This window comes from Lathamus discolor, chromosome 3 (genome assembly GCF_037157495.1).
Source record: "Lathamus discolor isolate bLatDis1 chromosome 3, bLatDis1.hap1, whole genome shotgun sequence".
NCBI classification, from domain to species: Eukaryota; Metazoa; Chordata; class Aves; order Psittaciformes; family Psittacidae; genus Lathamus; species Lathamus discolor.
This window is the reverse complement of record NC_088886.1, coordinates 6128577-6153460: the sequence shown is the minus strand read 5'-3', so window position 1 is coordinate 6153460 and position 24884 is coordinate 6128577.

The window sequence follows — 24884 nt, the reverse complement described above, 5'->3', positions numbered from 1 at the left end:
TGCTTGCCAGAAGGGAAACTGTTTATGTAGCATGTTATGGAGGTGACACGCTCTTTGCCCCTGTTAGGAAAAGTTTGCTTTTCTCCCTGAATCTAAACCAAAAGTCACACTGGCTGAAGGAATACAAATGCTCTTTTTACATGGGGAAATACATAACAGGAGTCAGTCACTTACCCTGGCCAGGCGCAGGTAAACCCAGGGTCCAAATTGGCACAGCGAGGAAGCCAGCAGTAGTTTCAGCGAAACTGTGACTAATGGACACTCTGTGCCCCAGGACATCTCAGCTGCTGAGCCCCAGAGTATATTTTGATCAAGGAGGTGAATTTCAGAGAAGCAAAGGTTCAGGTGTGATGGCTCAGGAGCAGGAAGCTGTTCAATAGTCAATGCTTTATAAGTTATATCAATCTGACAGTCAGACGTTTGGCCTTAGCACTTACTGGTACGCAAGCAAAGTGCATTTCATACCTATTAGCCACTTTTCCTTCCAGGAATTGACTTGTCCTGGAAGCTCTGCCAAGTGGTTTGTACTCAAACCCCATCACTGGTGTGCAGCTCACGCTGCCGCTAAGCCCCAGCTGAGTCCGACCTGCTTTATAGTCAGTTTTCACACTTGAGAGAGCAGAGCACCAGGCTTTTGTGAGCCCAGAGCAAAAGACTTTAAACAATGGAAGTGTTCAGAGCTGTTTCCTTTGGAGATGGTCGGCGCTGATTAGATGGAGCTGCACAGCAGGTAGCCACCTAGCAAAGTGCTTAGCAAGAGCTGCCTCGTAGCGCCAGGGCGTCCGAGCATCGCGAAGGGATGTTGGATTCCATCTGTCACACACGAGTTTCTGCAAGGATTCCAAAAATCACATAACCCCATGCCCAGCCCCAGCTCTGAGAGCAAAGTCCTTTTGTTTATTGTCTTTGGGCCTGGTGTGTCTGCAGCTGTGCTGGTGGCAGCATCAGCCCCTCCAACAGACCCCCCCAGTGACTGGGGTGAGTGGTGACTGGGAGCTTCCCACGTCCAGCCTTCGTTTCTTGGAGTGCTGGTGGCAGAAGGTCATGGGCGTCTCTGCTCTTCGCCTGATGCATCCTCTTAGAGCCTGGTGATGGCCACCCACTGTGGAATGTCCCCCTGGGTGTAGGGCTGGATGTGCTTTTCCCACACTGCCATCACCAGAGGGCCTACTTGCCCTTCATGCCTGGACTGTCAACTGTGATGACATCCCTCATGGTCCAGGTCTTTCCCAAATCCCATAAACCTCGTGGGTTCTGGGCATCTGAGAAGATTCCATACCCATTGTGCAAGGGGTTTTTTCGTGTCTTGGACTGGTACTGTTATTTTTTTGTGCCTGCTGCACGTAGAATCCCAGGCTGGTTTGGGTTGGAAGGGATCTCAAAACTCATCCATTTCCAACCCCCTGCCATGGGCAGGGACACCTTCCACTAGACCAGGTTGCTCCAAGCCCTGTTCAGCCTGGCCTTGAACACTGCCAGGGATGGAGCAATCTGCAGCTCCTCATGCTGTAACATCTACATTGCAGCAGTGTGCATGCAGGAGGGGTGAGAAGGACACTCGTGGGCCTCCACTCAGCCTCTTATTGAAGCAACTAGACAAATTAAACATACATTGCATAAAATAACAGCATAAATCCATTTGGGGTCACATCTTGGAAGAAAATCTGAAGCTGAGAGTAGCCCTGAAGCCCATGCGTGCTGCTAAGCATGTGAAAACAGCTAAGGGGGAAAGCTTCCATCCTTCCTGATGGAGCAGGCTTGGGTTTGCTGGCTTTCCAGCACACGTCCCCGCAGCAAGCAGCTGGCACGCAGCAGTGGCACATGTACAGTGGAATGTGTCTGGCACAGGGGGCTTTTTCAGCTTGTGTTTTCCTAGCTGGCCATGCCAGGAGACATATTTGTGTTTATTGCAGGGGCTGGGAGCTGCCTACAGGTGCTAATTATCGCCTCTTCCTCCTCCACAAGGGAGCCAGTGTGTGAGCCACCCTTCACCCCGCCTGGGAGTCACTGTCCCATTGCCGGCCCTTCCCTGCAGCTGGGAATGAGCTGTTTGGGTTGGCCTTGGTGGTGCAGATGGTGCCACCTGCGGCACGCTCTGCCAGCAAGCGCGGTCCCAGGCAGCTGCCACTGCCTCTTAGGAGGTCATTCATGGGAGAGGGAGGCCAAAATGCATTTGTGCTTGTACAGGGCTCGCCAGGCTGACAAAGACCTTTGCACATCGGATGGCTGCTCCAACACCCCACCTCGGGGCTACAGACTACTGAGGGGGCCTGTTCAGCCCTGGTTATGGTATGGTCTTATAAGTTTGGGAGCAAAAAGCATTGGGTGTCCTCCCAAAGAACAAGGGCGGTCTGATTTCCAAGGTTTCACAGTGTCTGAACAGCCCCTTGCCTTGCGTATAACAGTATCTCCTGTCCCATGAGAGGGGCATCAGAGAGGCTGGTCCCTTCCCAGGTGACTATTTGCTAGGCCAGGATGGACGGGGCTTGGAGCAAGCTGCTCTACTGGAAGGTGTCCCTGCCTATGGCAGGGGTTGGAACTGGAGGAGCTTTAAGGTCCCTTCCAACTCAAACTGTTCTTGGATTCTATGATCTGCAGGACACTTCTCTGGCAGCACCGAGTGTGCCAGCCTCACTGAGGGCAGGTTGGTCTTACACAGCATGCAGAGTTCGCAGAAGTGATAAAATCCAGAATATAAACTGAGATTTTTCTTCTGATGGCTACTGGACAAAGAAAAACAACTTCTGGCTTTCTTCTGCCCTTTCTGGTCCCAAACAAGAAGCATTTGTTATGCATTTTTAATTAAGATTTAAGCCGATATAGCAAAATTGCTGCCTCTCCCTGTACTGCCTTTGTTGAAAAGACAGCTGAATGCAATTACTAAAGGAAAACTTTTGCACTGATGATATACTATTCATTTTTTAACTGTGGTCTTTCCTGATGTACAATAAAATAATAGAGTATAAATCACAGCAGCCTAAAGGCGCAGGGTGTGATCCTCTGACAGGTGGCCTTGGAGAAGGCAGAGATTTGAGATTTGGGAAGATTCCCACAGTGGGGCTAAAATTGTCACATTTTAGCTGTCAGATATATATGGAAAAGGAAGTCACGGAGTCTTTGCCCCTGAAGCTATAGGAGTGGCCCTTGCTCCCTTGAAGCACAACCAAGAGTTGTTTGAAATTTGGTCCACCTCAGGGACCATCATTTGAACTGAATAATAAAAGCTAAGTTGAGGCAAGTTCACTTTGTGTCATAGAACCATAGAATGGTTTGAGTTGGAAGGGACCTTAAAGCTCATCCAGTTCAACCCCTGCCACGGGCAGGGACACCTTCCACTGGAGCAGCTTGCTCCAAGCCCCTGTGTCCAACCTGGCCTTGAGCACTGCCAGGGATGGGGCAGCCACAGCTTCTCTGGGCACCCTGTGCCAGCGCCTCAGCACCCTCACAGGGAAGAGCTTCTGCCTAAGAGCTCATCTCAGTCTCCCCTCGGGCAGGTTAAAGCCATTCCCCTTGGCCTGTCCCTACAGGCCCTTGTCCAAAGCCCCTCTCCAGGTTTCCTGCAGCCCCTTTAGGCACTGGAGCTGCTCTCAGGTCTCCCCTTTAGGAGCCTTCTCTTCTCCAGGCTGCCCCAGCCCAGCTCTCTCAGCCTGGCTCCAGAGCAGAGCTGCTCCAGACCTGGCAGCATCTTTGTGCTCTTCCTTTGGACTTGCTCAAGCAGATCCACATCCCTGTTGTGTTGGGGCCCCAGGAGCTGAATGGGAGTCTCATGGGAGCAGAGTAGAGGAGCAGAACCACCTGCCTGGACCATGCTGTTGGTGTCGGGAGTAGATGTGAATGGTTCACATTGAGTTTTTTCATATGTATGGTGTAGTTGTTTCTACCATTCAGAAGAGCTGTCTTGGTACAACCCTGAACCTTGCCAGGAGATCCACAGCCATATGTTTGCCCTTTAAAGAAATGGCAAACCCAAGCATTTTCCGGGAAAACCCTCCAATGTGCTGGATCTTTTTCTGTGTTCCTTTGGGAAGAGGAGTTGAGTTTAATAGCAGTTTTAAAATTCGAAAGTTTCTTTAAAAAATATTGAAGTGCTTTTTATTTTAAGCAATATTTTTCCGGAGAAATATTAAAAAGAAATATGTATCTTTCATCATTGCTTATTTTTCATCATTTTTAGACCAACACCAGTCATTTTCATTAGTGCTCTATGATCCATTTTAGTACTAACAGGCTGAAAATTAAACATACACTAAAGTACTTCACTAAATCAGGGATCAGAGCTCCTTAACGACATGTCCATGTATACTCTACCAGCCAGCCATAAGATTTTTTTGCATCTATTTATGTCCCTTTTTCCTCCAGTGCAGAAAATGATGCCAAGATGCGTTTGCACCGGTTTACCACACACTGAGATTTCCCCTGCTCCCAGCCCCCTTACAGAGAGCACTTTTGCTTGCCTTTATTACTTTAATATATCATTTTTCCTCCTGTGTTTCACAACGTTGAGCAACTTCACCCTGGCTGCAATCACAGAATCATAGAATAGTTAGGGGTTGGAAAGGACCTTAAGATCATCTAGTTCCAATTGCCTGTTTGGCATCCCGGTGGAGGAATCCCAAGCATGCTCCAGCAGTGTGCAGCCCCTCGTGACCCACAGGTGGGCTTCATGCAGCCGCTCTCACCTCTTCCCTTAGGTGTTTTTTGGAGCAGAGCTGGGTAAACCCCAGTTTTTCCATCTTACAACAGCACTTTGTGATTATGTGGTTGTTTTTCCCTCTCCATCTCACTGTGAACCAATAGGTCTCGCTTGAAATGAATGAGTGGGAGAGAGAAAGGAGGAGAACAAATACCTTACAGTCCCCTGGTGAGGGAAGTATTAGGGATGCCAGCACTCTCGGCTCAATTCCCAGCTCTAAAGCCTTTCACATCCCAGCTGGCCTCCCCACCCCAGGCCGCAGGATGCCCGGGACCAGGGTGAGGACATACTCCCTTTCTGTGCACAACCAGAAATCCCTCCTTGCAAAAGGAGTGAGAGCAAACCCACCGTGCTCCTCCAATCAGTTTCCGTCTCAATGCACTGGTATTTTTCCACCTCCAAAAACATATTGTAAGAGCTTTCCAGCCCTTTCCCTTCTGTGGCCTTTAAAAGCATGTCAGTCACTGTAGCTGTTTCAGTAGCTGGTCCCATCAGAGCGGGTTCACCTCTATCAATTCCAATGGCACCTAATTTGTATGAATGAGTGTTTTCATGCGCACAGATATATGTAATGGTTTGGAAGACATTTATATGCCTGATATAATTAAATCCAGTGGTCTTGTATTCCTTCAGATTTGGATAGCAGAGATATGAGAATACCAGCTCTTTATGCAGAAGTCTTACAGAATTTGATCAGAAAACAATAACCATTCGTAGGCTTTGGAGCTTTTGAATAGGTTTTAAGAGCGAATTACATCATGGCAATTCTATAGAATGTCTTAAAAGGTCTTTGTGAGAGGGAATCGTTCTCTATCAAGCCTTAAAGATTACACAGCCATTTCCATAGATCATTTCATTTCTCTCCAGTCCTACTAGTTGCACTTCTATTAATTTCTGCAGGGCTTTTCCATATGGCACATATTATTTTGGCCATAAAAATGCTCCTTGCGGTCAAACAGGCTCAGAAAGATGTACAGCCCCCGTTCAGCCCACTGAAGTCGCATTAGCTCCCATCAAGGCTGAGTCAGGTTTGCAAACCTGTTCTGCACCCTTCTTCCTTACGTCTACTCAACTTGCACAAGTTTGTGCAGTGATGGAAGAGTAGTTCCCTGCCCTGTGGACGTCTTCAGCTCCATATGTGAGATGATTGAGGCCCTCAGTGACATGGTTTAGTGGTGGACTTGGCAGTCCTGCAGTAATGGTTGGACTTGATGATCTTAAAGGTCTTTTCCAACCGAGCTGATTCTATGATTCTCTGATGGAATTCCTGCGTGTGGTCTAGCAAGCTTGCTAGACCCCTTCACACTTGGAGGGATATCAAAGAGATGAAGGTTGTGATCAATTAAAGCATTTTCAATTCTAATCAGCTTTTTCTTCCAAGTTTCCCCTCCTTTGTACCTTTGCCCTGCCTGTCCCTCCCTGTGAGCTGCAGCCAGCAGTGTTTATGATGTGTTATGAGCCACCACATGCTCCCCTCCTCCTGTGCTGGTGCAGCTGTGAGGGTCTGTTGTTATTGCCATTTCTTCTTGGGGCTTCACCCGTGTTCCTATTGATGTGCTCACCCATGTTCAGTGACCCTCTGTGGTGGTTCTCCATCCGGCTCCAGTGCCCCATGGAAGCAAATGAGGTTAAATAACATCACTTGACCATTACCCTTGGCCAGGAGCAGTCTGACCTATTTACTTATCAGAAGCTGATCTCTAAAGAGCTGTAATCAGCAGTTGCAGCCAAAGGGGCTAAACCTTACAGGCTCATATGTCTTCCTTGGCCTTTGGGATGCCAAGAGTGCACTTTCTTGCTTGCTGCTGCTGTACTGTGGTGGGTGGGATGCCTTTCTCTTTTCACCTTACCATTGACCTTATGATTTATTTTGTTTAACCTAAGCCTACCGAATTCCAGCCCTTCTTGTTCAGTCCAGTACAACCTGCAATATAACCTTACACCTAATTAGGTAAGCACACCGTGAGGCTTTGCTTACGTTCATTTTGCAGTGATTTATTTTTCTTCTCATACCCTTATGAAAGTGGACACCACCAGTGGTTGGTGGGGTCAGACTTCACCTTCTCTTGCATGAGCTTAAGTAAGCAAATGTCTTTGAGGAAACTTCAAAGGAGGGATTGAGAGAGGGGCAGCCTTTTAGCCCTGTAACTAACAGCTTGGCATGTTGAGATGGAGCCCCAGCACGATGCTGAATGTGTGGGCCACTTGGGTAAACCAGTAGTATTAGCCCAGAAGAAAGCGTGATTTGGGCATAATCTGATACAGCTGCACTTATGCCAGTGGCCTCATTTTGATTTCCAGAGATGGTGATCTAGTCCTTAATTTGTTGCTTACCTGATGTGGACAGTAGTGTGTCTCAACCTGATTACACTCTGTGTGCAGTGATTTTGATGAAGCTATGCCATTATCTTCTAGAAGAGCATCTGGTCCCCTGCCCAGACCCTTTGAAACGTGGCTAGAAATCACTTAATAGTGGGAACTTGCTTCTATAACAGCAGAAATAATTTACAGCAAGGCCTTTGCCATTATTCCGCTGCGTTTCTTTGACATATAAAAAGATTTTATATTGCATATTTTCCCATGCCCTTTCCCTGCTTACACTGTCTGCTTCAACGCGTTGCTAATGACGTTCGTTGACAAGCTCAGCGCATTTTGATAAGTCTTCTGCCAAAGTGTCTCTAATAAAAATAAGAAGAATGACAAGTGGAACAGAGCAAAAAAAAAAGGATTCCAACAGCAACAACCGAAGGTTAAAGCAGCATAAAACAGGGGGGAAACATAACAAAAACAGAATGCAGTGAGCCCAGATCGCGCCTTTGTTAAGAATGTGTAATGCTTAGGTTTGTTTTGTAGCCCTGGCTCTCAAGCTACCCGTGCATCTTAGATTCCCATCTTTTGCAGTTGTATGAATCTGCCTTCAGTTCCTGTTGGAGCAGGGGCAACTGTGTTTTTGCACATCTTTTTTACACCTTCGGTCTCTGGCCTCATCATCTTCCAAGAGCCAGAGTGAAGACATGTCTCCTGTCCATGGAAATATGACCACAGAAGGCTGGTGGTTCACAGCCCCCCAGCACAACTTGCTTCTCTGCTGCCAGAGGGCACAGATGCCGCAGCGGTGAGGTAGGGCAGATATAATGGAGAGCATGCAGCCAAGCATTTGGGACATTTCCTGGTTTGGCACTGGCCGGGGGTCCTTATGTGGACCTCCGCACAGCTGGGGAGAGCTGGTGAGAAGCTCCTCCAAGGGTGAAATTCCCAAGCATGGCACCAGCTGTTGCCGGCACTGCATTGAAGCAGGGATTAGGAGCAACACTTAGACCTTACTCCTCAATCCATGTACCCGTTCCCTGCCTCCTCCACCATCACTGCTGCTTTCTGGAAGACACTTGTGATTTCTCAGCTCTGTGCCTTTCCCTCCTCCAAATGAAAGAAGAAACTCAGTCCTTAGAGCGTGACTTTGCCTCTATTTGGGCTTCACCAAACCATGATGATGCTATTGTGAAATGATGATCTCATAAGACACCTGGGGTATGTGTTTTAGGATTGCAATCAAGGGGGAATAGATGTAAAACTGAATTGGCCCAGTGCGTGATTTCAGTTCACACAGTAAGCACATCTCCTCATGTCAGGGCTTAGTGGTGTGAGCTGGGATTGAGTGCAGGGGAAATCAGTGACAATACCATTTAATACACACCGAATGGCCTGTGTGAGATTCTGGAGCTTTCTGCAGAATTTAATAAAGCTTTTCAGCTGCTTCACAGGATGCCTTGACAACCTTTTCAAAGACGTGGGAAGGCCAAAGTATCTAAAACAGCTTTAAAGCCCTTGGCCCAAGATCTGGTCCGAGCACAGCTGTGTCTATCCCCACCGTGAGAACCAGAAAGCGTCTGAGTTCACTGTTAGTGCTGCGAAGGTCTTGGTTTGGCACTTCTCCACCGTGAAAGTCCCTCTTTGAAGGGATCCCCCATTTCAGCTACAGGTGTGCCCAGAGCAGAGAGCAGGCGGCCTGGATCAGGGGACAGCAGCAGCTGCAGGGAAGGGTGACCCCACTGGTATGTCCCTCATGTCGGCTATGGACCCTTGCTAACCCTGTTATCTGAGTCTATTTTAGCACCTCAAGGGGGAACCACCATTTAAAAACATAATGTAATGCCTTTTAGTCAGGATTAGGGGAAGATCATATCTGGGTTCCTCTCCTTGTGCCACAAATGATATTTTTAGTGCCCTCAACTGGAGTTTCTGAGGAGGGGAGGACACTGCTTACCCCTGTAGGGGTTTTTCCAGTGATATAAGTAACTCCTGCTTGTTCCGTGATGCACCTATGGGACTTTTTGAACTTGTTCAAGCAAGTTCAGTTTTTGAAGGGAGTTTAGGTACCACCAATTTTCCTTGGAATTAAGCTCTTGAACTCCTTCAGCTGTTTGACACCAACTTACCAGCTCCCATGAGGTCTGTGTATGAAGGTCCCTCAGGACATAAAGGAGTCTTAGGCCTCCAATAAGGTACAGGTGAGTGGGTTCCCCTGGGGCAGCTGGAAGTGCAAACCCACATGGAACAGCTTTCGGCCATGTGCAGGACCAGCACGGTGGGCTGGAGACGTGGGCTTGCTCATGGACACCAGATTTGGGATCTCTGAGAATTCGTTTTGTAAAGCTGGAGGGTGGTGAGGGCTTGGTTCTATCACCTGGGCCTGAGAAAGCTGTATCTTGCATCCTTAAAAAGCCCAGCAGTTGAAAGAAGTAATAAATAAAAAGGGCTCAGCATGCAGTAATGCCACTGAGGCACATGGGCATCATCTTGGGGGATGCTGTAAAAGGCCTCTAGGGTGAAATGGGGATGGCGAACCCCTGCTGTTCCCCTAACCTCTTCATGGGGCTGTAGCAGTGCAGCCCTGTGCTACGCTGAGCTCCCAAGGGATGAGGGCATCAAGGACTCTGACTGTAAGTCCTTCTTGACTGGACCCTACTCATGGACATTGATTGCAACTAGTCTAGATCAAACACTGAAAGCTAAATGGTACCCACTGCAGGTCTCCATCCTGGGAAATCTCTCTTGACCAGATCCATCAGCTCAGCACTCTCCATCTACTATGCCTTTTGGACAAAAGGAAAATCCTATCCTATAGGAAGCCGATACTAGAAACATAGAGCACACCCCAAACCACTTTTGAGTAATACCCTTAGAGCCCCAGTGGTCTGGGAGGGTTTTATAGTCTAAATATCATGCCTGGGCCCCTGGAACAGGAGTGCAGGCATCCAGAAACTTGGCAGGTAACAAATCTCCATGCTTCAAAAGGCAGATGTCGTCATTGCTTGGCTTTGTGGCACCGGCACCTGGCTTCCTGGAATTGGTTTATGTCTGCCTTCCCTCTCCTGGCTCTTTGGAGGGATGTGATGACTGATCTCACTCAGGTCTCATCCCCACCCTGCAAACCCTCCATTTCAATTCACCTGCAGCACCCTATGGATGTTGCCTTGCTTCTGCCCTGGGCTGGTGGCATTGTACAGGGGCTTCACAGACCTTAGGTCCCACATTTGCAGGTGGAAGAGGGGTCTCTGTGCCTTAGTGCTGGTCCCACCTCCAGAGGAGATCTGCTCTGGAGCAGGACCCATACTGGGCTCTGCCATAATGTGCTGGAGCTCAGGCCCCACCATCCACCCCAGGCGAGGTACAGTGCCTTCTCCTTTCTTCCCTCTAGAAAAGGTTTATTTGGTTGCTTTGCAAACTTATGTCAAATACCTTATTTTTTTCTCCATGAAAACAGAATTGCCACCAAAAAAAAAAAAAAAAAGGCAAAAAAGAGCAATATTTCAACAAGTCTGAATCAGAAAACTTGATTCTTTTTCTTAGTTGGAACATTTCTTTTTAAACTCCTCTGAAAAATTCTGCTTCTCAGTTTAACCTATTTCTTTTCTTCCCTGGAATGCCCTTCAATTTTGCTTATACATCTCAAAACACCTCTCCCACCTCCCCTCTAAAACCAGTCTGTAAAGAAAATAAGTAATCTACTTTTGGGGCTGAGCAAAGCCATTGATCCATCCCAACAGGAAACACTGCACGCTTCCCCGTTCTCCAAAGAAAATCTTTCTCTTTTTTCTTTTCCTCTTTTCTTTTTGTCCCACAGTTTTTCCCCTTTGTTCCGTGAGGTCGACTTGGGACAATTCCTCCCCTCCCCAGTGTTCAGTATTACACAAGTGGACCAGAAAAAATAGCCATTCAGCTGCTGTAACCGCAATCTAAATAAGAATGAGAAGATATTTCAGCTGTTTCTCTTGGTTTCCATTTTTCGCAGTTTCTGGCTCAGTAGCTCCCAGAACCTATTACACTAATTGTTCTTTCCCAAAATCCGACTGCCAACAGAAGGCAGGGAACCAGTCTAACATTTTCAACTGGAATTTCTACTACTTTGGTTTGTTCCTGACTGTAGTTTCCAAGAACTTGTTTGCCCTCCGAGAAGTTGGACATTTTGTGCTATTTCCCAAACTTCAACTTAGTCTCCTAAAGTCTTCATCTGACAAACATGAAATTCATTATCACGAGGGATGTTTTGTGGTGGGGCAGATACAAATGTCTCCTTCGTTATATGGTTTCCAGCCTGTGATGAGATAATTAAGATGTTTATATGAAGCTAGGAGAGAATCAGTACGAGGTCAAGCCAACTGTGTGAACTCTTCAGTGCAAAACCACCTTCTCAGGTTTCCACAGGCATTTCTCTTTCACAAATATGCTTAATACCTGGCCAAAATATTCCTTCTCCAGCCAAAATGCATCTTCTAAATGCAGTGCACATTGTCAAAGGGAATGCTTGGGCTTTGTTCAAGACAGTTGTTTGTCAATGTTTTCCCAGCGTTCTCCTAATTGGAAGGGCCTATCTCAGCAGCACTTTAACTGCTTGGTTTTGTCCAGGACACCAAACATGTTACGTGTGGTAGAAGCAATAAACGAGGGTAATGACATCTTTATATTATGGGCCCTGAATTATCTGAGAGTTATCGAATAAAGTTAAATCAGTGTTATCTACATTGTGCAACACCCACTGGCAGCCTAGGCTTGCAGTCAATAGAATAAATCAGGTGCTTAAAATTAAGCGCATATTTAAGGGCTCTGTTAAAATACAGCCTAAATGCTCCTGCAGATTGAGGAGGGACTTAAAATTTCTCTACTAGAGAGAAATGGGAGTGAGATATGGGAACCTCTTCTTGCGTTTAACCCAGTCAAGACCAAACTAAACCCAAGCGAAGCCCTCCTCCACCTTCTCCACTATTTTGTTCCTATTTCCATTCACATTTCTCTTTTCTCCAGTCTAAGAGCTTTGATAAAATGGAACAAATAAAAACCCACTGTAATTGTTTGCAGCACTGGGGAGCTTTTCTTGACGTGTCCCAGAGCTTCTGCTGCGAGGGAGCCAGGCGCTGGCAGCTGGTTCCACTTTAGAGCCATGTATGAGGCTCGCAGCTCATGCAGTTGTTGTACGTTTACAAACCCCGATCACGCTGGAGCTCTGTCTCTGCACCCGCCTTCACACCAGTCTGGTTTTGCTCCTACTCTGTTGAGTTCTGGTTTGGTTTTCTTTCTTCTCCCCCTTTTTTCCCCCTTTTGTTGTTTGCAGAATGAGTAAACATCTTTTCACAAGCAGGAATAAGGCTGTGGACACTTCTGGCTGCTGCTCTCCCTTTGCTACCACTCCTTCATGTGTATAAGTTTAGCAGGGGGTCCAGGAGCTAAAATGGGAAGCACATGGTTTTGTGACTTTACAATTGAAATAAAGGAATCTAATATGACAGAAGCATGTCATATTAGAAGCAGCGTGTTGTTCATGGAACTACAGATTTCAGTGAAGGACATCCCTACCAAATCATAATTAAAACTACCATAATGACCTCCAAATTTCATTTATTGGGCTGAGAGGAAGGAAAATACAGATATTTTCAGTGGGTTCTGCTGAAACAATTTATGGAGACCCACAGCTGGTTTTAATGTGCTGATGAGCTGGGAAAACAGTCAAAATTGTACTCCAGTCAAGTGACTGTATAATATCTGAGGGCAGAAAGAGACCAAAATCTCTGTCATTTTATTTAATCTAATGAATAGTGTTTTGTAACTGAAAAACGTAATTGCTCTGCATGTATGTTACGTGCACACTTCAGTCATAAAATCCACAGTGCCACCAGTGGAACCAATGAAAACACTTTTGATGTGATTTCTTTAACTCTCTTAATTTTTCTTAAAGGCCTTTTTGGAATCAGCCAAATGTTTGGCATGAAAGTCTTCTGCAACGTTTATGCTACGGGGAAGAAATCTGTGCTCCTTAAAATAAAAAGAATGGGTTTTTTTTTCTTGCAAGAAAAGACATTTCAACAGAATAATTTTCTACCTTTTGAAATAGATTTGAGGTTTTTTCACTGGAGTTGCCTTTGAAGTCAAAGACACAAAAACAATCAACTTTAAAATTAGCACATAAAATTAATGATTGCTGGAGTTGGCAAGCGGACTGGAAAACCAGGACTCTTCTGGCATTTGCATTTGGAAAAGCTTCAAAGCTACTGCCTGTGTTTGACATTAGAAGGGAGGACTGAAGACTGAGGGAGAAAAGAGGAAAATGCCTCCTAAATATCAGGTGCAGGGCTGTGTTTGCAGACTCAGTCTTAGCGACATCACTTAAAGCAAATCCTGTTGCTAACCGTTGTGCATGAAAGATGGTTGGTTGTCCATTTGATGGGGTTTGGGTTTTGGGTTTTTTTGGGGGCTTTGGTTCATTTGTTGAGGTTGGGGTTGGGTTTATTTGCTGTTGGTTTGGTTTTATCTTTAGCATTTATAGGTGAAAATAAGCAAGGGTTTGGTTTTGGGGGAGCAATGGAAGAAGCCGCTAATACGATCATTCGTAACAAATCAGTAGCTGTCCCTAACCTCGGAGAAATACACATATATAGGGATATATGTGTATATATAAATACATATATATAGGAATGACCCAGTTGTGTTAAGAAGACACTGTTGGATTTAGCTAAACTTAAGAATCTGTGATGTACTGTAGGTTACCCTGCTCTTGCAGGGGGGTTGGACTAGATGATCTTTTTAGGTCCCTTCCAACCCTTGGGATTCTGTGATTCTGTGATTCTGTGATCCTTCTCTGGAGAGGCTTATATTTGATCACCTACCCTAAGAGCAAAACCAGCAGCCCAAGTGTATTTGTTGTTTTCCCAGTAAAATGAAGCATAATCTTTCCGGGGAGCAAAGGACACAGAACTATCTGCTTTATGCCTTCATTAGTGGAAAATTAAGTTTTCCCTCTCCTCTGAGAAGCCAGCCGGGTGTGGGGTTGGTGATGGAAGACAGCTGCAAACAAATGTGTTGAGTGAATTAATGTACTGTGTGGCGGTGGAAAAAGAGGCCAGCTCTGCAGGAAGGATTTGGTTATCACATGGAGTGAGCAAGACTGAGAGAAGGACAGTAGGGACCGTCTGCAAGTTCAGCTACAGACTGTGTTAGTGTTTGAAAGAGGAGGAAAGGGTGTCATGAGAGAGAGGAAGAAAGAAACTATGCATTTCGAGGAGCAAGAAATGGCAAAATCTGAGTTGCTATAGGTTAGAGTCTTGTTTTCTCGAGTGGATTTGGCTTCAAAAGTAATTAGCTTCTTGTCACATGCTCGGGCAGTCATGCCAAGCAGTTCAACAACACATTATTTTTGTCATTGCACAAAAGGTGATATTGAGCCCAGAATAACTGTTTCCATTTATGACTTTGGCTTTTGGCCTAAGCTCAAAGGAAGTGAAAAAAAAGAGAATGATATCCTTTTCTGAAGGTCTCGGGGCACTTGTGTTTCAGATGTTAGTGTACAAGAAAGTTTACCAGGGTCTCAATATCCATAGGAAAGACAGCTCCCCAGTAGATTTATTTGGGTTGTTTGGCTCTTTGCTGGGGAGAAAACCTAGTGGAGAAACCGTATGGGATCAGGAACTGAGGCTGCAGCGATTCCTTAACCCTCCATCTACCAAAGCCTTTTCTAAGGTGTCAGCAACTTCAGGGGGAAGAGGAAGGCTCAATAGCCAAGACTTTGTGCATGATACAGCCCCTCCAGCGCTAAGAGCTATTCTAGTCCCCATTGAGCCACTGTCTCAAGGATGTTCCTTTAACACCCCAGGAAGACATTTTGGTCCCTCGATGTGTTGGCACGATACACCAAGAAGGGTGACAGAGTTCCTTCCTGCTAAAAGAAATGATTGTTTAGCCTGAATATTGATGAAGCCAACAAATCATGCTGTAATAACCAAAGAGGTACCCAGAGGGGTAGACACTAGGTGAAAGAGGGCTTTTGCTTGCAGGGAAGTGGATAGCACACTGAGGGTGGATATATAAGTGGAAATGGATTTAATAAACACCTACTGAGTCTCCCTCCTACTTCCCTCCCTGTAAATACCCACCATGGTATTTTAATCTTGATGGTTTTAATAATACAAGAAAATCTTATTAATAATTACATTTGGGAATGTTTCTGCTTAGTCAACTCCAGGGCATCGGTTTAACTTGACACAACCAGTGTTTGCTTTAAATTGTGTGGACCATGCCAGTCCAGGGGGGTGATTCATTTGCTGGCTAATTAACAAATGGCTAATGTAAATGTAACATTCACTTCGACTTACATTCCTGCAACCCAAGCTTCTTTTTGATTAGGGTAGCTGCAAGTGGAAGCCAAATATTTTCCTTGCTGCAGCCAAGGGGATGGCATATGCTACTCATTTAGGTTTCCATTTCCTTTGCATCTTTTCAGGGGCTGGAAGTCAGGCATTAACATTTCCGAATACAGAGTCATTTCTGTATGAAAGTTTGCAAATACACCCCCCACCCCACCCCCGATTTTCTAATACAACTGAAAACTAAATCCCAAGTTCTTTCATTTGCAAAAAGAGTGTGCCCTATGAGGTTCCCCCATTCCTTCTCCTCGTATTTCCTGGTAAAGAAATACATACCCAATATGGCTTTAAGAGGCTTTTATATCTCTTGTGTGCTGAGCATCCCTCAGCTGACTCGCAAGCACAGGTTTGAATAGGGGGTGTCTGGAGGTGACCAACGCAGCCACATGCACAGCCATGTGAGGCCACATGTGGGAATAGTGCACCTCTGCTATAGACGACAATAATTCACTTCTCTAATACCTCTTCCATATAGGATCATAGAATGGTTGGGGTTGGAAAGGATCTTAAGATCATCCACTTCCAACCCCCTGCCATGGGCAGGGATGCCTCAAACTAGACCGTGTTGCCCAAAGCTCTGTCCAACCTGGCCTTGAACACTGCCAGGGATGGAGCATTCACCACTTCTTTGGGCAGCCCCTTCCAGTGCCTCACGACCCTCGCAGTAAAGAACTTCTTCCTTCAATCTAACCTGATCTTCCCCTATTTCAGTTTAAACCCATTCCCCCTTGTCCTATCGCTATATCGGGTCCTTGACCTATATCATTGGGTTGGATTCCCAGGGCTGAATGAAATGAGTTCCTGGCCTGGACACCCACCCCATATGTTGCCACAAGAGCTTCTTTGGTTTTAATGCTGGGAAAGCTCATGGTAAGAATCTATCATTTCAGTTAAGTGAAGGCTTGTGATTTTATGGAACATGTTAGCATTGATGTCCTACTCCAACTGGCTAGCTCTTTTAGTTTCCTTTGTGGGGAAATACCTTCTTAAGAGAGCTGGATTTTGGAAAGCCTGTCCCAGGAAGCATGAGACAAAGAGCTCAGGTCTCTCAGTGATAATTCCTCCACTTCTGCTTTGCAAGTTTGGAAAGGTGACATAGAGCCTTTTCCTCAGTTTCCAGCTCAGCAAGGCAGAGCAAAGACTGCTGAAACCCATCAGGGGCTGCTGTGAAGTACAATTAAGTCACGTTCCTAAGGAGCTGGGAAATCATCTGATGAAAGCCATATGCTGATATTGGGCTCATCTAACACCGGTTTGATTTGGGGATTATTTGGAAATGACCCAACAGAGAGAGAGAAAGGGCTTGTGATGACTCCTGAGAAATGTCTGCACAGGATCAAGCATCAGCCTGTTTCTCCCAGAGAGAGACCCAGGCACATCCAAGGGGATTTATGTTAGAAATTGCACTGTAAGCTATCACTAGCATCATTCCGATGTGATTTCCAGCACCTCCACGCTACAGCTCTGTTTCAATGAGATGCAGAGATACTCCGGGGTTTTTCACCCTATTTTGATGTCTTCTGGTGATGTAAATGCACTTTTCACTTCGTTTTGTTGAAGGTTCGGGCCAGGACTGTGGGTTGAGCTTGGGAAATCCGGGTTTGGCTCTGAATTACGCCGCTCAGTTCTGTTGCTGAAACTCCCTGGAGGAAGGACACAAAACGTTCATGGGGCTTGCTCTCATGAGGGATACAGAGCCATGAAACACCACCTTGTTTTGGTAGCTGGCAAAGGGAGCTGTGCTCTACCTGTGTGTATTTATTTTGCTGCTCTATGGACTGCATGAATACGTAAAGTATCATTGCCCCTGTTTCATGTGCATCCACCATAGTGAGGCTGGAGCTGAGCAAACACAAGCATCATACATCATTAGTGCTGACTGGTGTCTTCTTGACTCTCCTGTGCTCCTTTATGGCACAGGGAAACCTATACAAGGAAAATTGGCTGGCTCTTGAAAAGCATAAATGAGAGGAACTGGCTGCAGGGAAAGGTTTCTGAGTCCCGTTAGGGTTCGAGGAGGAGTTCAAACACTTCGTTCTTCAGCTGCTGGAGATAAAAGTCCTGGTACATTCAATTCCTGCTTTCTGCTGTTGCCAATAAGCAGGGGGGCTTCTTCCTCAGCCTCTTACCACTGCAGAAATAACAAGAGATAAAGCAAGCAAAATAAATAAATGCTTTGTGGCTAGAATAGATAATAATTTCACCAGCTGAATATTAAAATATCAAAGCTGAAGGAAAGGATATATAATTATGGGTCTTTGAAGTTCAATAAAGGTCTATTTCATCAGCATGGTAGCTAGTATTTCAAATGCAAAGACAGAATGATAATACTGTGCTGGCATTTCTGACCCACAGAGGATACGTTAGGAGAAGAAGGAAGTCCTTTAAGACAGAAGTCGTTTAGACTGTGGCTGATTAATTATAGAATCCCAGAATCCCAGACTGGTTTGAGTTGGAAAGGACCTTAAAGCTCATCCAGTTCCAACCCCTGCCACGGGCAGGGACCCCTTCCACTGGAGCAGCTTGCTCCAAGCCCCTGTGTCCAACCTGGCCTTGAACACTGCCAGGGATGGGGCAGCCACAGCTTCTCTGGGCACCCTGTGCCGGTGCCCCAACAGCCCAAAATGATCTGTCCCTGGCAGGAAAATGTTGCTCAGCATCATTCATCTCCAATTTACTCGTGCTGTATTTCTGGGGTGTTTTTAAAGAAGGATGGTTTGGCCAAGTATAGGAGACATACTTGGAAATGGACCTTTCTGTGCTTAGTTATGCTGGCATTATCCCCAGATTAAAAAGAAGATCCAGTAAACTGTGGCTGAACTTGATTTGTTTGATCCCAATTCCTAAACCAGGGCCAGTGTTAAAAAGCTTGGCAACATTTCTAGGACGGTGAATGTTTTTAACTCCACTCTGTAGCAGGTAAAGAAAAGTCATCCTTGAGACATCTTACACAGGACATAAGGGCCTGAAAAAGATAACAGCAAGGGATGCATGTTGATGTTATTTTATGTTATTTCATGATATTATTTTATTTTTGGTGACGTCGTTAAAGAAAGATGCTTCCTTGTGATCACAATGACATAAAAGATGTCCTTCACTGAGGCTATGCTCGGCTGCAAGAAAAGCTGTTAAAGCCAACTGAAGCTTTATGAGTACCAGCAGTGTTTATACCATGCAGTTCTTGTACTTAGGAAGAGTTTAGTACATTAAGGTTACTATATTTTTTAGTACACTACCATCACATTTGGATACGTATTCTGTTTCACATTAACATCCAGTCCGGTTTTGTGGTTGAAGAAAGACAAGCAAGAGCCCCCAGCTACATGCCAGTGGAAGAGGAGCTTTTATTGGAGGGTAGGGATGCTGAATGACCCACAGCTTCCTGTTAGTGTTTTAATAGCAGGACTTTCCCACCTGGTCTTGGCTAGAAAGTCAAACTTGGATGCTTGTGTGGAGACCTAGTAAAAGTGTGAGGAGTGTACCATATCCGATTTCCTAGGTAAAGCGTGTTATATGCTTTTTGGTTCAAAGTAGGAATCAGCCTGTGGGGGAAGTATGTTTTTTTTTTGCATGCTTTGTATGCATGGGAGGTCTTGACTAGGGTGCTTCAGATGTCACGGTGCAATATAAAAGAAATCAAAGTTTCCAAATGAGGCAGTTCATTTTGGTGTTCAACGTGCACATGCAGTGGTTGTGCAGTAGATGGAGGGGTTATAGAATCAATAGAATCATAGAATAGTCTGGGTTGGAAAGGACCTCAAGATCATCCAGTTCCAACCCCCCTGCCATGGGCAGGGACACCTCACACTAAACCATCCCACACAAGGCTTCATCCAACCTGGCCTTGAACACTGCCAGGGATGGAGCACTCACAACCTCCCTGGGCAACCCATTCCAGTGCCTCACCACCCTCACAGTAAAGAACTTCCTCCTTATATCCAATCTAAACTTCCCCTGTTTAAGTTTGAACCCATTACCCCTTGTCCTGTCACTACAGTCCCTGACTAGAGTCCCTCCCCAGCATCCCTATAGGCCCCCTTCAGGTACTGGAAGGCTGCTATGAGGTCTCCATGCAGCCTTCTCTTCTCCAGGCTGAACAGCCCCAACTTTCTCAGCCTATGTGGTGATTCAAACAGGCCAGTTAAGGAGTCATCTTGGTTGACTCCTCTTTGCTTGACTACTTAGAGCAAGAGAGCTTTACATCACATCCCATGCCTGATCATTTGTCTGAGCCCAGCCTGAACATGAGTGCAGGAGGGTGAAAGAGTTCCCTTAGGCTGAGGCAGCCAAACTGCTCAGCATCAGTGAGGCTTGGAGGAGCTGGAGGTTGAGGGCAGCCAAGTGTTTTACAGTGGTGAAATGTAATCCTTCGGATTAGTTCCACTTTTCATTTGGCCTAGTTTCATATCAGTGCCCTGGGGGCCGGGGGGGAAGTGTTGTCTCAGCACAAAGGGAGAGCTTTGGAGAAAGGCACAAGTGGGTTTCTCCCAGTACAGTGTCCATGGGGACATGTCCCCTCTTTGTTGCTGATCCAGGTGTGTTTGTATTGCACAGTGTGGGTATCCTTTCTGTCCTGCAGGTTTGAAAACTGGTGTCTGTTGTTACTCTGTGCAGTGCAGGTCCTGGATGTGACTGAGCCTTTGAATGCCGTGCTAAAGGAGTTGTGACAACTTCTGCCCTGACTCCAGTGAACATTTCCATTGATGTGCGATGCCGGCATACTCTGCTGATCAAAACCATCAGCTGTTTGAGGCTGGGAAACTGCTGCTCCTAATGCAGCAGGGCTCTGCTCCTTACTGGCATTTCTCACCTTGGTAAAGTAATTGGCTTCTGAAGAATTCACAGGATCTAAAAGGACTCTGCAAAGCCCTTCCTGCCACCTAAATTCAGTGATGGTTCGAAGGTTATGAATAACTTGTTTTATGTCAGAGCAAACTTCCCAGGGTTCAGAGAAAGGTTAAACTTGAGATTAGGTTTCTTTTGCAGGTCGGGATTTCTGTCTGCAGGAGAGTTGCGAGTATGTGAATGAGCCTAAGTCCTTGCTTGGATGCTCCTGTGCTGCAAGGCTGAGTGGTTTTTCTTGTCGCTGGACTTGATTTCTCTTGGGATATGTTGCTCTGGTCCCTTCCTGCTTTCTTATGTTGCTAGATTCGAGCACTCCTCTGGAGTGCCCTTTGGAGTTGGCCAGATGGGGTTGAGAAATGGAGTCACCCCAATTTTGAGGCTGGCATGGGCTGACCCTGGCAGCCTCCTCTCTGAGCAGCCCTCTGCACAATCCCTGTCTGTCCATCAGGGATGCAACATGCAGGGAGATGCAGGTCCCCCTGGGAGAGCCTCTTGGTCCCTGAGCTTGTCAGCTCTGACCATCCTCTTGGGGTTTAAATAGAAGACAAGTCATTCAGGAAGTACCACAAATCAAAACCAAATGAAATCTAAATGAAACCATAATATATAAGAGAAACAGCAAACAAGGATTTCCTCTCTTCGAAGGTAGAGCTGGCAATTTAAATTAAACCAGGCAAAATCAGTGTGTGATACACAGTTCAGTGGAGAGTCAGAGCAGAGTTCTGCTCGAAAGGCAGATTCAGCCCTGTAGGCTTTCCTCTGTGTGTAGACCTGGTTTTGTCTGTCAGCTGCTTCTACTAAACCACTTTAATGAAGTCTTGGTCAATGTCAGAGTTGAGATCTATTTTATAGGGATGTATTTGTGGCAGAGCATCCAAATACCTGCCTCTGAATTTGTCAGTTATAACTACATTCTCAGCAGATGTTGAAAGCCATAAACCTTGTGCTTTGGGCTTTGAATGTCACTTAAGTGCTTGCGCCATGTTCTTGGAGTGGGTTTATGAGGAAAACTTGGCACAGGGAACCGGATCTCTATTTTGTTTTAGCTGGTGATAATGAATGCCCATGGATAGAAATGGCAAAACCATTCTAAACAAGCACTTTTCCAAACAGAACAGCACTTACCTTGCAGGAAAACACCAGCATATACCGGAAAGCCAAATGCTGTCTCATTTGACTCAACCTGATGGAGTGAGAGGTGGGGTGGGTTGGTCAGAGCAATGGGGGAAGCACTTTCTGCATGTTAAAGCAGCTCATTAAAATCAAACTAATTGCTTGGCCCTCAAATTATCTAATAGCTGGTTGTCCTTCCTTCAGCTGGCTCTGTTCCCTTTCTGACACCACAGCCAAGAGCAAGCATGCAACTCTGATTTAGAAACGTCAACGTGGTTTAGGTTAGGGAGTGTTTATAATAATTATGAATTGCCTTTATGGTTTGTTTGCTTTCCATAGCAATTGCGAGAAGACAGCAGCTGACAGCTGTGGAAATTCCTTGTGTTGTTCCCCTACTACAGACCAACGTGGATTTAATTAGTGTGGACCAGCAGCACCGTATTATTACGTTAATAAGAATTAGAAAGCTATTTGCACCTGTGCTAATGTAACACTATTTATCCCAAAGTGTGCTAAAGCATTAAGTGCTTCAGGTCTCTAATGACGCTGGCTTTACAAAGGGGAAGGCTGCGGTGAGAGTCAGAGCCTTTCCCAAACACACAACGCTACCAGGCAGAGGGGAAATTCCTCCCCATGCAAAGCCATAGGGGTTGCCTAATGCATGCAGGCTGTTGAGGGAGAGGCACCATATATATGTGTATATATGCATGCATGTACTTACGAGAAGTACCCAAGATCACTATATTAAATCATTCCTATTTACAAAAAGGTACATGGGGAGGGAAGCAGATTAACAGATTCTGCTTGTGCTGTGCAAAGCAAACAACGATTTGTAACAGATCAGCCAAGAGGTTTGCTGTCAAAAAATCCTTTACAAACCTTCTAGGATCCCTTCCGCCCCTAAGCAATAGCAGAATAGAGCTGTTTGCTGAGCTGATGCTCTCTGTTAGGTTTGGCTGTTGCAGAGTGAGTATAGTTGATATTATTTGAGGAAGTAGATAGACCATGAGGAAACGTGTTGGAGTCTAAACTATACCGCATCCCCACAAAATATTTGCTGTGATTGAATTTGTGCTGCTTGAAACTCGACTCTTTCACTTAATTTCTATTTGTTTTTGGCATTGTTGGTGGTAGGAGATGGCAACGTCCCTCCTTGAAGCTTGTGTACCCTTCTTGGAAACACAAAGGAAATAAACTTCTCCCAGAGTGACAGCATTTATTGTTATTACTCCTAGTTATTTGTTTTTATTCTAGTGGGATAGAGGAGGCCAATCAGGGTCAAACTGTGTGAGGCATCATATAGGAAGAGATGGCCCCCACCTCAGCAACAATTGCAGTTCAGTCAGCGCCTGGCTTCAGTGAAGTGCTTAAGCAGGGATTTAATTGTAACCACATGCACGAATCCCTTTGATGCTGCATCATATCGGAAGCTGTGCTACAAGACAACAATTAGGAATACTGAGCAATCATCTGGACCGTGGATGGAGAGGAGAGCAAAGTGCTGAGAGGACATGCATTCACACAGGCCAAATAGATAAAAGGTGGTGGCCTTTTCCTTGTCGCTCTGCATGGGTCCCTGCTTTGTCTGAGAGGAGGCAGGAGGTCGCTAGATCAAAAGTAGCCCATTTAATCTCATTACACCTCTTCCTCAACCCATAAGCATCTTAACTACTATCGCATTGTAGTCAAAGGAATGCAGATGTGGGTGGCAATGTGATCGGGACTGCAGGCTGAAAGCACCTTGGCCATGTGTAAGTGTTGGCATATTGGAATTGTCATTCTTAACCCCCCGAATGCATGAGGTTGGGTGTCTCATGCTGAAGCTACATCTGATTCTCCAGCAGAAGTGCAATTATTCCATAGGTCAGCATCTCTAGCTAGCTTTGACCTGGTGAGTTTGTGACAGTGTCAGCAAATTGCTGGTCCTTCCTTGTCCACCAGCTTCAACTATATTTTGTTAAAAGGGACAACTTGCATACCTGAACCTCTTCCTCCTCTTCCATTTAAACTGAAAGAGGAGAGACTGAGCTGAGCTCTTAGGCAGAAGCTCTTCCCTGTGAGGGTGCTGAGGCGCTGGCACAGGGTGCCCAGAGAAGCTGTGGCTGCCCCATCCCTGGCAGTGTTCAAGGCCAGGTTGGACACAGGGGCTTGGAGCAAGCTGCTCCAGTGGAAGGTGTCCCTGCCCATGGCAGGGGTTGGAACTGGATGAGCTTTAAGGTCCCTCCCAACTCAAACCAGTCTGGGATTCTATGATCCACTTCTGGAGGTGGTGAACAGCAGAGTAGCCATCTGGCATTGTCGTGCATCAAGCTGAACTAGAACAGATTGCTAACGTCTTCCACTTGTGGATCTGAATTCTGCAACTGTCTGTATTTGCCTGTGATGTAACGTTTCGCTGGGAGAAAGTTATTCTAATCCTGTGTGTTTTGTAACAGATATTGCTGTGCTCATAAATCACTGCGGATGACTGCCTGCTCACGTTAAATGGAATTGCTATTACTGCACACACTGAATGCAGTAGTACCTGATCGGTGCTTAAGGTTGGCTGAAGCCTCTGTGAACATCTGCCCATCATTAACTGAAGGCTTTTGAATCCCTTTTTCCTGCCTTTCTCATTGTATGAAGACCAGAGGAAATGGTGATTTTTGCAGAAGCTCTTTGTCCTTTGTGAACCCTCTCTGAATGAGCTCACGTGCTTTACTACATGCGCAATAAAACATCAACACGGTGCCATCAAAGGGACAAACTCTGCCCACAAATGAGCGAGTGGGCAAGAAACTATGAGCTCTGCACATGTATCTGATAGGCTTATGTGTCTCATCTGCGAGACATTGAACTTGAAGGCAGAATCTAGAGGCTCAGTGCTGAGAATCTGTCCTGCAGCATTTATGGCTGTTGTTTAACTTTAATCTCAGCCGTTCATTTGCTTCCTGGTCCTCATATAATTAGAACATATTAAACAGGAGCCAACCACAAGAAATATAAAAGGTTAACGCAGTTAGGAAATGTCAGTGGAATGAATACAGCTCACTAATTCACGGGTTCTTTCCATAAATATTTCCACCAGCCAAAATATTGACTTTAACCTTTTCCATCTCCTGCATGTAAAGCTTTGTATTCCCTTGTCGCAGTAACAAATACCTCAGAGTGTGCGGATGGTGCTCAGCACAGGGCACGCAGTTCCAGTGTGCAGCTATGGTATTAATTAAGTGACAGACTCAGATTTCACCGTGGTACGGCACACCCAGAGATGGAAAACTCATACACAACAGCAGAAAACCCCCAATGTGTTACAGTGGGGATCACAGAAATTGTTCAGGACAACAGTTTGGAGCTGGTCCAGCAAACATCTAACCCCCAAATGTTTTGCTGTGAGTAGCACAAGTATTTGGCCATTTGGATTGGGAGATGGCCTGAGCTGCTGCAGGAGTCCACATCTTGGATCTTTCATGTATAAATTGGTCAAGAACCGTCTTAAAAGCTGTTTCTATCCTCTCAACCCCAATTACAGAATCACAGAATCCCAAGGGCTGGAAGGGACC